This window comes from Melanerpes formicivorus, unplaced genomic scaffold (assembly GCF_026170545.1).
Source record: "Melanerpes formicivorus ecotype bairdi unplaced genomic scaffold, bMelFor1.0.p_v2 SCAF_35, whole genome shotgun sequence".
In the NCBI taxonomy this organism is placed as follows: domain Eukaryota; kingdom Metazoa; phylum Chordata; class Aves; order Piciformes; family Picidae; genus Melanerpes; species Melanerpes formicivorus.
Window position 1 is genome coordinate 4,744,810 of NW_027142387.1, and position 12,852 is coordinate 4,757,661.

General features: G+C 51.3%; 1 protein-coding gene across 4 annotated transcripts in view; it reads right to left on the reverse strand.

Annotated features, from left to right (window-relative positions):
• Window positions 1-12,852, reverse strand: part of CDK14 (cyclin dependent kinase 14) — a 116,371-nt gene that overhangs the window by 94,047 nt on the left and 9,472 nt on the right. The window lies entirely within an intron of this gene.

A 12,852-nucleotide genomic window follows, 5' to 3' on the forward strand; every position in this document is an offset into this window, starting at 1 on the left:
ATGCAATCTACAACTGCTGACAAAGCAGCACTGCCCATGGAAGACTTGCAACACTCAAGAAGCTCCAGGATTCTATCGCACCACAGCTACAGCACAGACTGCAGAGGGAAATGTGCTGTGATTCATTCATCTGCAGGGGCAAAGTAATCCCATCATGGAAATGCTTGGTCACCACACCCCAGGTGGCACAAGGTCAGTGCTGCTTCATCTCAAACTTGGCAGCCTGCTCAAGGCCCCAGCCAAGCTGCTCTTCAACACTTCCCGCCTTGGAGCCTCCACAGCTTCTCTGGGCAACCTGTCCCAGTGTCTCACCACCCTCCTGGGCAAGAATTGCTTCATCATGGCTCATCTCAATGCAGCTTCTTCCAGTGTGAAAACACCATCCCTCGTCCTATCACTCCAGGCCTTTGTCCAAAGTCCCTCTCCAGCTCTCCCCACAATCCCAATAACAACAACTCATTCCAGTTTCCATTTGCAGCCTCGACTCCTAGCCACTGTATTAACCACACCAGGAACACAAAAGGCTTTTTCCTGTATGCCCTCAGAGGAACAACACCCTTCCTCACAACATCCTCACACAATCACAGAATGGTAGGGGCCTCTGGAGACTGAGCCCCTGCCAAGGCAGGCTCACCTAGAGCAGGCCACGCAGGAACATGACCAGGTAGCTCTGGAAACTCTCCAGAGATGGAGACTCCACCACCTCTCTGGGCAGCCTGCTCCAGGGCTCCAGCACCCTTAAATTACAGAAGTTCCTCCTCCTGTTCAGATGAACTTCTGATGTTCCAGTCTGTGCCCCTTGCCCCTTGTCCTGTCCCTGGGCACCACTGAACAAAGCCTGGTCCCATCCTCCTGCCACCCACCCTTGAAGTATTGACCAGCATTGATGAGATCCCTCCTCAGGCTGCTCTTCTCCAGACCAAGATGACCCAATTCTCTCAACCTGTCCCCATCACAGAGCCCTCACCAGAACATCCCCACTGCTTGTTTCCAGTATCCGTAACTCAGCTGGGCATTGGTAAGTAGCAACCACATATACAAAGCTCTGAACACCACACAAGCAAATCCAGCTCCAAATGGATTTCTGCTGCAGTTAGCTCCCAAGAAACAGCACCAGTGGCCCAGCACTGACACAGGACTCAGCTCTGCAAGGTCTAACGAGGTTTGAGGAGGCAAATGGGAAAGTGACTGAACATGATTCCAGGCTTGGTGTCACATCCCTCCCAGCTGCAGCAGTCACCACTTGGCTGAGCAGCCCAATCTCCATAACCTGCGCAGCAGACTCGGTTCTCAGGGGTGTTTTAGGTTGGTTTTCAGTTGTTTTGATTCATGAGGATAAACTTCTTTGGTGTGAGGGAGCTGGAGCCCTGGAACAGACTGCCCAGAGAGCTTGTGCAGTCTCCTCCTCTGGAGACTTTCAAAGCCAACCTGGATGTGTTCCCGTGTGGCCTGCCCTGGGTGATCCTGCTCTGGCAGGGGGGCTTGGATCTGATGACCTCTGGAGGTCCCTTCCAACCCCTAACACTCTATGATTTATGGAGTGTTTCTTGTGTTTAAACAAAGAACAGGCAGGGTAACCTAGGAAGCAGAAAAGGTCATAAGAGGGAAAACGTTCTGCAGTAAGTCCATGGAGGCTCTGGATGAATGCAGCTGACCCTGGATTCTTCACTGTCTGCTCTAACAAGTGAGCTCAGGGACCTTTCTCACACACATTAGCTGGGGAGCTGTGGGGCCCCAACCACATCTTTATTTTCAGCAGAGTTCAGATTTAACCCCAGCAGCTCTCTCAGAGTTTCTACGGGCCACTAGTGACACCATTTATTGTCTTCAAGAATAAAGGTTGCCCAGGGAGGTTGTGGATGCCCCCTCCCTGCAGGTGTTCAAGGCCAGGTTGGATGAAGCCCTGAGCAAGCTGGGCTGGTGGGAGGTGTCCCTGCTCATGGCAGGGGGTGGGAACTGGATGAGCTTTCAGGTCCTTTCCAACCCAAACCATTCTATGGTTCTATGATGTAAATTTTTTTGGCTAAATAGATCCATTTTAAGTGCTACCCAAGCAAACACATTTAAAACTCCATTTTGTCTTTGGTGTCTGCAGCTATAAACCAAGGTTTCTCACTGCTATTTGCTGTCTGCTTGGAGAACGGGTACGTGCCATGGCTCCAGGCTCCTTTTTGCAGATCCTCTGAAGAGGAGAGCACAGCATCCTGATGCTCAGCTCCCAGCTAGCTCCCAGTCCCTGAGTAAACTCATTACTGCATTAAGAAAACATTGGGTGGAATTTTTACCTCTGCAGAACTGTTACTGCTAGAAGATGATTCAGCATCTGAGAGGGTCAGCAGCTTTGACTTCAAACTTCATGCAGAGAAATATTCCTTCCCACCCTGCCCAGTTCAACTTCCTAAGCTTGTTTCCAGTTAAAGCTAGTTTAAATCATGATCCTTTGCAGGCTGACATAACGGCATCAACAAAGTCATTTTTCCCTCACTTGTCTTTAAAGTGATTTATCACCACCCCAAGCATTTGCATAGAATCATGGAATAGTTTGGGTTGGAAAAGCCCCCCAAGATCATCCAGTTCAACCAGCAACCCAACACCACCATGGCCACTAAACCATGGCCCCAAGTGCCATGGCCACACATTTAATGGGAACACCTCCAGGGATGGGGTCTCCACCACCTCCCTGGGCAGCCTGTGCCAAAGCCTGAGCACTCTGGCAGCAAAGAAATTTTTCCTCATCACCAACTTAACCCTCCCCTGGCACAACTTGAGGCCATTGCCTCTCCTCCTATCAAAGTCTGTCTTTTTTTTTTCCTTTTCTGTAACTGAGAAGATGATTCAATGAATTCCCATTATTTATTCATTTCTCTTTATGAGGGAATTTCTCCCAAGAGACCAAGATGAACCTCCAAAGCTGCTCTAATGTGACACAGGATGAATAAATTAACAAATGCACTCCAACAGCCTCAGAGCAGACACAGCTTCTGCCCACACACACTCAGGGTCACTTCTCAGTGCCAGTGTCCACAGAGACCAGGCACCAGGCTCCACAAACTCAGCAGCTGATTGAAGCCTGGCCCAGGACGACCAAGACCAAGCACACAGCCTGCAGCTCCACACTCCAAAGAACCACAAAATTGGTTTGATCTTTCAGCCCAAGCCCAACCATCCTCTAACTTTGCCAATCCTGGGGCTAAACCATGGCCCTCAGCACATCCGTGCCTCTTGGAAACACCTCCAGGGTGCAGAGACTTTCGACAAGTTCTTGCAGTGCCAGGACAAGGGCCAATGGCTTTGAGCTGGAAGAGGGGAGATTGAGACTGGAGATGAGGAAGAAATTCTTGATAGTGAGGGTGGGGAGACACTGGAACAGGTTGCCCAGGGAGATTGTACATGCTCTCTCCCTGGAGGTGTTCAAGGCCAGGATGGATGAGGCCTTGAGCAAGCTGGGCTGGTGGGAGGTGTCCCTGCCCATGGCAGGGGTTGGAACTGGATGACCCTGAAGGTCCCTTCCAACCCAAACCATTCTAGGATTCAACAAATCTTGTTCTGTTTCTGTCTTTGCACCCTTCCATCCCCACACAAATCCTCCCTTTCACAATGCCTTTCATTTCCCCCTCTCTCTCTGCACATCTGGCTGTCCTGCTCTTCCCTCTTCCCCCCTCCAGCTTCTGCTCTCATTTCTGAAGCTTTGTTGCACAAAGCCCATAATTAACAGAAAGGCTCGACAGGGCTTGACTCTCCTTGTGTTAATTGAGCAGGGAGAGGGGAGGCAGAGGAAGAGCAGATAGGAACAATAGCAGCTGGCACTCCTTGGGTGTGTAATTTGCAGTTCCTGTAGGAGAAAGCCCATCCCTGGGGGGAATTTTCCTTGCACAGTGATGACCAAAGCCATGGAGGCTTCTCCAGAACAGGGATAGAAAGCTGCTGAGGGGCCTGGAGCACCTCTGTCATGGGGACAGGCTGGGAGTCCTGGGGCTGTTTAGCCTGAAGAAGAGCAGCCTGAGGAGGGATCTCATCAATGATGATCAATACTTCAAGGGTGGGTGGCAGGAGGATGGGACCAGGCTTTGTTCAGTGGTGCCCAGGGACAGGACAAGGGGTAAGGGGCACAGACTGGACCAACAGAAGTTCATCTGAACATGAGGAGGAACTTCTGTGATTTAAGGGTGCTGGAGCCCTGGAGCAGGCTGCCCAGAGAGGTGGTGGAGTCTCCATCTCTGGAGAGTTTCCAAACCCACTTGGATGTGTTCCTGTGTGACCTTCTCTGGGTGACCCTGCTCTGGCAGGGGGCTTGGACTCAGTGATCTCCAGAGGTCCCTTCCAGCCCCTCCAATACTCCAGGTGTGGCCCCAGGGACTGGAAACTCTTCTGAAGCAGCAATAGGAGGGTTTGGTGTTCAACAGGAGGCTTCTCTGGCTAGCTCTCTCTGGTTGCTGAGGCAGGTCCCACAGCTTGGGCACCCCACTACACTAGGTCAGAAGGAGCATTGTGTCCAGCTCTGCAGCACTGATGCTGTCATGTCACACTCACAGCTTCAGATCAAATCCCCAGCCCAAGACCAAGTGACATTTCTGAAGGATTTAATAATTTCCAAACACATTTTTCCTTATGTGCACTCACAGAACCACTTCTGACTTCCTCTCCTCTTCCTGTTTTACCTTGGGGCAATAAAATTCCACTTCATTTCATCTGAAAGACTTCCTTTGAAGAAACAAATGGTACTTCAGCAGACTGGATCAGCTCTAGGTTCCACTGCCATTCCTTTGCCTCCCCCTGTTGCAGCTGACTGAACTGGAGCCAGTCCATCTCTCCAAATGACTTCTGGAGCTGCTCTCTGCTGCTCTAACCATCACTAATCCCCTAGTCCAGCTGGACAGGATCCTGACCCTTCACTGGCTATCTGCAGACATCTGTGGCTGTCCCCAGAATCACTCTGATGAAAGAAGGGGTGCATTCCCTTCCATTCCCCTCCTTGTATTCCTCTGTGCCTCTGGCAGATGCTCCTACACGAGACAGTTCCTTCTCCCCTTTACCACAGTCTGCAGACCAAAGGGTGTGTGCAAGACTCCATGTTCCCTCATTATTCTCTCTTGAATGGAAGCCATTCAGCAGCTGAGAACCCAGCAGGAAAACAGCCCCAGAGCACAGCCATGAGACAGCCCCATGCCCAAGGCATCAATGGGGCAGCTGTCTCTGCTCTGTAAACAGCTACAGAGGGCCTGCACAATGTGGCTTTGCAGCACAAGTGAGAGGGAGCTAGGATGCTGCTTCCCAATGCTTCCAGCCTCCTGAGACCTTCTCTTCAGACCTCTCCCAGCAAGGAGAGTCAGCTGCACCCAGCAAATGTCACCAAAGAAAGGAATCCTGACAGCTGTGACTGCTGTCAAACTTCATAGCTGCTGCAAGGAGTGGAGATTTCAGGTGGGTTTTGTCTGTAAAAGCATCAAAAATATCCTCTATTCTTGGCACAGAATCCCTGAATGCCAGCTTGGAAGGAACCCCAAGCCTCATCTGGGCCAAGCTTCCTAGGTGCCAGTGAAATCTGAAAGGTCCAATCCACTTTTATGTTGTACCTTTGGGAGAGCAGACAAAACAACCTCCTGGGGTCCCTTCTGACCTGCATGATTCTTTCCTTCCTGAGGAGCTTTTGGGATGCCACCTTCCTACAGGAGCTGCTTCATTATACCCTTATGAAGTGATGGTGAAATGCAAGGCAGGGCTGCCAGACCCCTGACCAGAGCACTGCAAACAAAAGCCCCTCACGCCAAGGACTGAAAATAACAATCATAACCCCACTTGATCAGAAAATCGCTGCAAGAGAAGCTGCTGCGAGAGAGGCAGAGCTCTGAAGCGTGAAAGCCAACACAAAGAGAGGAGGAAATGGCAGTGATGGCACAAAGTGAGGCAGGGATGGTACAAAAGGTGACTTGCTATTCACAATGCCCTCCGAGCCATTGTGGGCAGGAGCTTGCAGCTACCATTAGAGCTGCAGGAGAGATAATTGAAGTCTCTTGCACCAACGGGTCTGAAACCCAGACAGCGAGCACCAGGGGAAGAAGGGGGCCAACACAGCCCAGAGTCCTGCAGGGGGGGTTAGGAGGGATCTGAAAGATCATCTAGTTCTGACTCCTCTGCAGCAACAGGGACACCTCCAACTACAGCAGGCTGCCCAGGGCCACCTCAAGTCTGACTTTGAAGGTCTCCAAGGACAGGGTTTCAAACACCTCTCTGGGCAGCCTGTTCCAGTGTCTCCCCACCCTCACTGTGCAGCACTTCCTCCTCATGTCCAACCTAAATCTCCCCTGCTCCAGTTTCAAACCACTGCCCCTTGTCCTATCCCCACAGGCCCTTCTAAACAGCCCCTCCCCAGCCTTTCTGGAGGTCCCCTTCAGATATTGAAATGCAGCTCTAAGGTCTCTCTGAAGCCTTTTTTGAATTCTTTCACCCTGTCCCCACAGAAGAGGCTCTCCAACCCTCTGATCATTTTCATGGCCTCCTCTGGACCCTTCTCCATCAGGTCCATGTCCTCCCTGTGTTGGGGGTCTCCATATCAGGGCACAGCACTGCAGGTGAGGTCTCTCCAGAGCAGAGCAGAGGGGCAAGATCCCCTCTCTCCATCTCTGGCCACACTGCTTTGGATGCAGCCCAGGCTGCCCTTGGCCTGCTGGGCTGCAAGTACCCACGACTGGCTCTTGTCAAGCTCCTCCTCCACCAGCACCACCAAGTCCTTTCCTGCTCAGTATCAGAGGTCTTCTCCAACTGAAACAATTGTGTGATTCTGTGATCACAAAACTCAGCTGGGCTTCATGACCTGCACGATGAAACACCACCAGCTTCTTCCCAGTGGGCTGGATCTTTAAAGGACTAAGTTAGAGGAGGGTTTTGGTCCTGGTACAGACCAAGAACAGCATCTGAAACCTCAGTTCTTCAAAGGGAGAGAAAATATTTCATTTCCCAGCTCAAAGCTCACTACAGCTGCACAGCAAAGCAGCCTTCATGCCCAGCTCCTCCCTGGTGTCATACAAAGCCCAAGAAAATAGCCCCCAGAGATGGGAAATGGGGAAAAAACAAATGGGAGCAACAAGTCCCTGTGGCCTCATCTGGAAACCCTGCACAGGAGAATCCCACATTGGAGGGTGAGAGCGTCCTGAGTAGAATGGGAATGGAACTAAATGTCACCAGAAGCTGCAGGAGAAGAGTTAGGCTGCCAGGCAGTGCCAGCAGCTCAGGAACCATGCAGAAGACAGAGCAGACAGCTTGATCCCCCACCACTTGCTTTTCATTAGCATTGCTGTGCAGTTTGTCAGAGCCCAGAGACTGCAGCCAGACTTTGCATCCTGTGTGAGCACCAAGCCAGCTTCCCCTCCCTTGCAAACACCCAGATGCCTTCACTCTGCTCCAGTTTTCCTTCTCTTTCTTCTCCTCTCTTGGCTCCAGGCTATCCTACAATGGATTTGCCAGCAGCCCTAGAGACTAGGTGGACTTCTAAGAGACAGCTCAGAGCAGCAACAGTAATTCTTTTCTTCTCTTCCTTCACAGCAGGCTTTGAGTCAGAGAACTCTTGAGCTGCAGCAGATGACCCAATACAAGCTAGGCTGGAGCCCTGACAGCAGTTGTCCTGTTACACAAAGCCATCCCTAGAAAAGGCTGTCACTGTGATTTCCATGAGCAATAAACCAAACCATCAGAATGCCAACACTGGAGGAGACCCCTCAGCCTGCCATGCTGGCTCTGGCACTCCAGAGGTCAGCTCTATGGTTTCTGCTCAGAGTCCACAAACCCTTCCACTGAGAGTCACCTCCAGATGGCTTCCATTTGTCCCCTCCTCCAGCATCTGCTCTGTTGCCCAGACAGGCTTCACTCTCCCAAATCTTTTGGGGGGGAAATAATAAATCACAGAATCATAAAGGTTGGGAAAGCCCTCTAAGATCATTGGATTCAGCCTCCTACCCAACACCACCATGGCCACGGCCCCAAGTTTCCGGAACAGCTCCAGGGATGGGGACTCCACCACCTCCCTGGGCAGCCTGTGCCAATCCCTGACCACTCCTGAAGCAGAGAATTTTTTCCTCATCTCCAACCTAAACCTCCCCTGGCACAATTTCAGGCCATGTCCTCTTGTTCTATCTCCTGTTCCTAGGGAGAAGAGCCCAACCCGCACCTGGTTCCAGCCTCCTCTCAGGGACCTGTAAAGAGCAATGAGGCTTCCCCTCAGGCTCTTCCTCTCCACACCAAACTCCCCCAGGTCCCTCAGCTGCTCCTCAGCAGCCCTGTTCTCCAAACCCTCCCCAGCTTGGTTGCCCCTCTACACTCTTCTATCTCCAATATTATTATAAACATGATTTAGTATTGTTATCACAGATATGATTTAAGCCCTGCCTAGACCTTCCTAAGCAATACAAATCCAATCAGTACTGAAAGCCCTTTCCCAAGTCAACCCAGAGCATGCCATGGGTGTGGAGCTCACCCTCACTCCAGTGGGAGCCTGGTGCCATTTTCAAGCGGCACAGCACAGAGCTCATCGCTCAGCAAAGCCAAAGCACACCCCACCCACACCTCACCTTTTGTTGTTGGTCTCGTCCTTAACTAGACACAAAGCCCAAACCCAAGAAGTGATCTGTTTCCATCCCTACAGGTCACCAACCCACAGCTGATCTTTTCTCATGCAATTTGGGATTCATTTTTCGCTTAGCATTTTGCAGATGGCTGAGTTTGGGAGCAAGCCCTCTCCAGGGGGTCATTCATTAATTAGAGACCTGTGGTTTATGAATGCATCTTTTTCTTGTCCCAGCCTGTGCAGTGAGAGTCAGCATCATTTAGCCCCCTCTCTTAAAAACACAAATTGGTAGGAATTGTAGTTTACTGCACAACTAATTAGGGCCCAGTTCTGAAGCCTCCCTGAATCTGAGCGAGTAGGAGCCTAAGGGTACCAGTTTGGAGGATAATGAGCTCAATCCTTCAAACTCTCCTGCTGAAGAAGTTTAGTGCTCAGGATAGAGCTTCAGAGAGGAGTTTGTAGGATGCAGGCTGGAGCTTTGAGGTCCCTTCCAAGCCAAAGCAGTCTGCTGTGCTGCTGTGACAAAGCAGGGCTGCTCCACAGCAAGAGCACTCAGGGGGCAGCGCCACACAAGGGCAAGGTCATAGGGAGAAGGTTACACCTTGAAGGGTAAACTCTGTGCAACCATGGAGGAAAATACCTGATCACAGAAATCAGGCTGCTTTGGCCTGGAAGGGACTGTTAAAAGCCATCCAGTGCAACCACCCTGCACGAGGCAGAGGCCCTTTCAGCTACATCAGGTTGCTCAGAGGCCCAGACAACCTGACCTTGGGACAGCTCTCACCTCTCTGGGCAGCACGGGCCAGCGTCTCAACAGCCCCAGTGCAAAACATTTCTTCCTTCTCTGGTATGCAGCTACGGCTGTGGTGGACAGCATGAGATTCACTCTGGATGTTGATGTCTCTGGAGTGGCTCAAACCACTCTTGACAGGCCTTGAGTGCAGGTTATGTGGTTCTGTGGTGAAACAGAGAGGATGTGACTCACAGAAACTCCATCCAGCTTCTGCCTAAGACCCACGGCTGACACTCAGAAGGCAGCCAAGAAGCAGACTCAGTGCAGAACATCTTCACCCTGAACATCTCCAAGCCCGTGTCTGTCCTCTGACAAAAGACAAGACAACCACATTTGCCCTTGTTTGCCCTTCTAACAGAAGGCAGGCAGTCCTGACAGCCTGCCAGACTTCCAGACGTGCCAGAACTTTTTCCATAGCAGCAACTTCAGTGCTTTTTTGCTTTGAAACAGCACTTTATTGACTATCATCATTTGGTTAGAGCTCCTAGTTTGAACTCGTCGTCTCAATGTCAACATGAAATGCATGGCTCAGCAGTCTCTCCATACCACTGAGAAGACCTCTTCTTGAGATGTAAAAAATATACAGGCTTACTTTAACTCAGAGCTGCTCAGTTGGAATCAGAGAGACATGGAATTGTTTTGGTTGGAAAAGCCCTTCAAGATCACCACGTGAAACTCTGCCAAGGCTGGGGCTAAACCATGGCCCTCAGCACCACATCTCTGCCTCTTTAAACACCTCCAGGGATGGGGATTCAGCCACCTCCCTGTGCCAGGGTTTGAGAACCCTTTCAGTCAAGAAGTTTCTTCTCATCGCCAACCTAAACCTCCCCTGGTGCAATGTGAGGCCATTTCCTCTCCTTCTATCCTTCGTACCTAGGGAGAAGAGACCAACCCCCACCTGGCTGCAGCCTCCTTTCAGGCAGTTCCTCCAAACTTACTTCCAAAGACAATCCCACTGTCTCCTTACTAATGTGGACAGCCCTGAGCAGCTCCAGCAGACCTTCTGAAGGTCAAGCAGTTTAGGCACAGCCCACCACCTTCTCTGAGCTGCTGTCAAGCCCTGATGATGGCCAGGCACAGCACATTCCCCTCAGCCACAGCACTCACAACTGACTGCAGGAAAAAGCTCCAGCCCTGCTCCAGATGCTGTGCTCTGGAATTCTGTGCCTCTCCAAGGGCAGCAGCAGTGCCTGTAACAAACATCCTGTGTCTGTCTAGGTCCCTCTGTGCAGGAGGAGCCAAGAGAAATCACAGCTTTTTCTTCCTCTCTTTCCGTTTTAGGGACTTTTATTCCCCTCCAAAATGAGCAAACCTGCAGTCATGACAGAATTCCAACACCCAAAGAAGCCAAGGCATGTCATCATGGATTGGACAACTGCACCGGGAATCATTCTCTGCACATAGGAGATGAACACAGAACCTTTCTGAGCACTTGTATTGCAAAACTGCAGCAGGAGCTTGCAGAGCATTTCCAGACACAGCCTTTTGAAGGGGGCCTCCAGGAGAGCTGGAGAGGGACTTGTGGCAAAGGCCTGGAGTGACAGGACGAGGGGTGACATCTTCAGACTGGAAGAAGCTGGGTTGAGATAAGTCATAAGGAAGCAATTCTTGCCCAGGAGGGCGGTGAGGCACTGGGACAGGCTGCCCAGAGAAGCTGTGGTGGCTCCAGGACAGGAGGTGTTCAAGGCCAGGTTGGAAGAGGCCTTGAGCAAGCTGGGCTAATGGGAGGTGTCCCTGCCCATGGCAGAGGGTTTGAACTGGATGACCTCTAAGGTCCCTTCCAACCCAACCCAGTCTGTGATTTCCAAGTCTGGCTGTTTAGAAGACCAATTAATAACTGAAAGCCACCAAGCCACACCATCTATCACCTCTGCCAGGGTCTGCCAACACCATCAGCCCCACCAGCTCCCTTCTCCCCATGCTTTCTGCACTCAGGACCTGGGCTGCCACTGCAGGTGTGCTCTCCTGCCTCCAGCTGCTGCCTCAACAATTGGCAGGGACTTCAGCAGCATCCCTGCATCCCAGAGACAAGGAAATAAAACCATCTGGAGAACAAAAGGAAGAGAAGGAAGAGCAACGGTGAACACAGAGAGCTACCCTGAGCCCTGCCAGGAATGAAAGCAGGCACAAACCAGGTTAAACAAAGACAAGAGGAGATTTCATCTGTGCCTGAATTCACCACAGCTGCTGGCACTGTACTGGGGCTGTGGTGCAGGTTCTGTCACCACACCAGAGAAAATTAAATTACTAAAATGAAACAAAACAAAAAAAAAAAGACTGAAAAGAAACAAAACAAAGGGAAAACAACCAAAAATCCAACACACAAACAAAAATTCCAACTCAAGAGAAAGACACAAACAAAAACTACTAAAAAGAAACAAAATAATGACTAAGAAGAAACCAAACAGCTGAAAAGAACCCAGAAACGTTTTCTGACCAGCAGTAAGAGGACAACTAACTCCAAAAGACACAGAAGAGGCTGGACAAAGCAGTCCCTTGGGGGAGCAGGGGAATGTGTGTGTGGCTGGCTTCCAAAGAAAAGCAGACTAACAGCCACCAAAATCCAAAGGAATGCCAGAAGCTAGCATGGGAACTGCTGGGCTCTCTGGCAGAAAGTCCCAGCCTGCTGATGGAGAGAAAAACAAGGGGACCCTGGGGAAGCTCTCCCTGACATACAGCATCTTCTCTGAGCTGCTCCTCGAATGCAGTGAGGGAAAGTGCTTCAGCTGGGAGGGAGGCAAAAAGGAGAGGAGGGCGGGAGGCAAAAAGGAGAGGAGGGCGGGAGGCAAAAAGGAGAGGAGGGCGGGAGGCAAAAAGGAGAGGAGGGCGGGAGGCAAAAAGGAGAGGAGGGCGGGAGGCAAAAAGGAGAGGAGGGCGGGAGGCAAAAAGGAGAGGAGGGCGGGAGGCAAAAAGGAGAGGAGGGCGGGAGGCAAAAAGGAGAGGAGGGCGGGAGGCAAAAAGGAGAGGAGGGCGGGAGGCAAAAGGAGTGAAGGGAGGGAGGTAAAAGGAGAGGAGGGAGGGAGGCAAAAAGGAGAGGAGGGAGGGAGGCAAAAGGAGAGAAGGGAGGGAGGCAAAAGGAGAGAAGGGAGGGAGGCAAAAGGAGAGAAGGGAGGGAGGCAAAAGGAGAGAAGGGAGGGAGGCAAAGGACTATGACCCAAACCACATGTCCCAGCCGCTGCACTGCTTTTTGCAGCATGCTTGGGAGAGCAGAGCCTTCCAGATCTCCCAGCTGCAGGGCGTATCTGACCTCATGAACCACAGCAAGTGACCTCCCTCCAACAAATTCCTTCACTTGGATTTTCAAGCCAGAAATCAGAAAGCAAGCTCCAGAGCAGCAGGAAGCCAGCCTCAGGTAGAGTTTCAGGATCACCATGGCCACAGCTCTGCCCGAGTCTGAATGCTGCGATTCGGTGGAGGAAAAGGAAGAGAAAAATCCCCACAACAATGCTGAGTGCAGCGGGGGTGAATTAGAGGCTACTGGTGACAACAAATTTGTTTTACT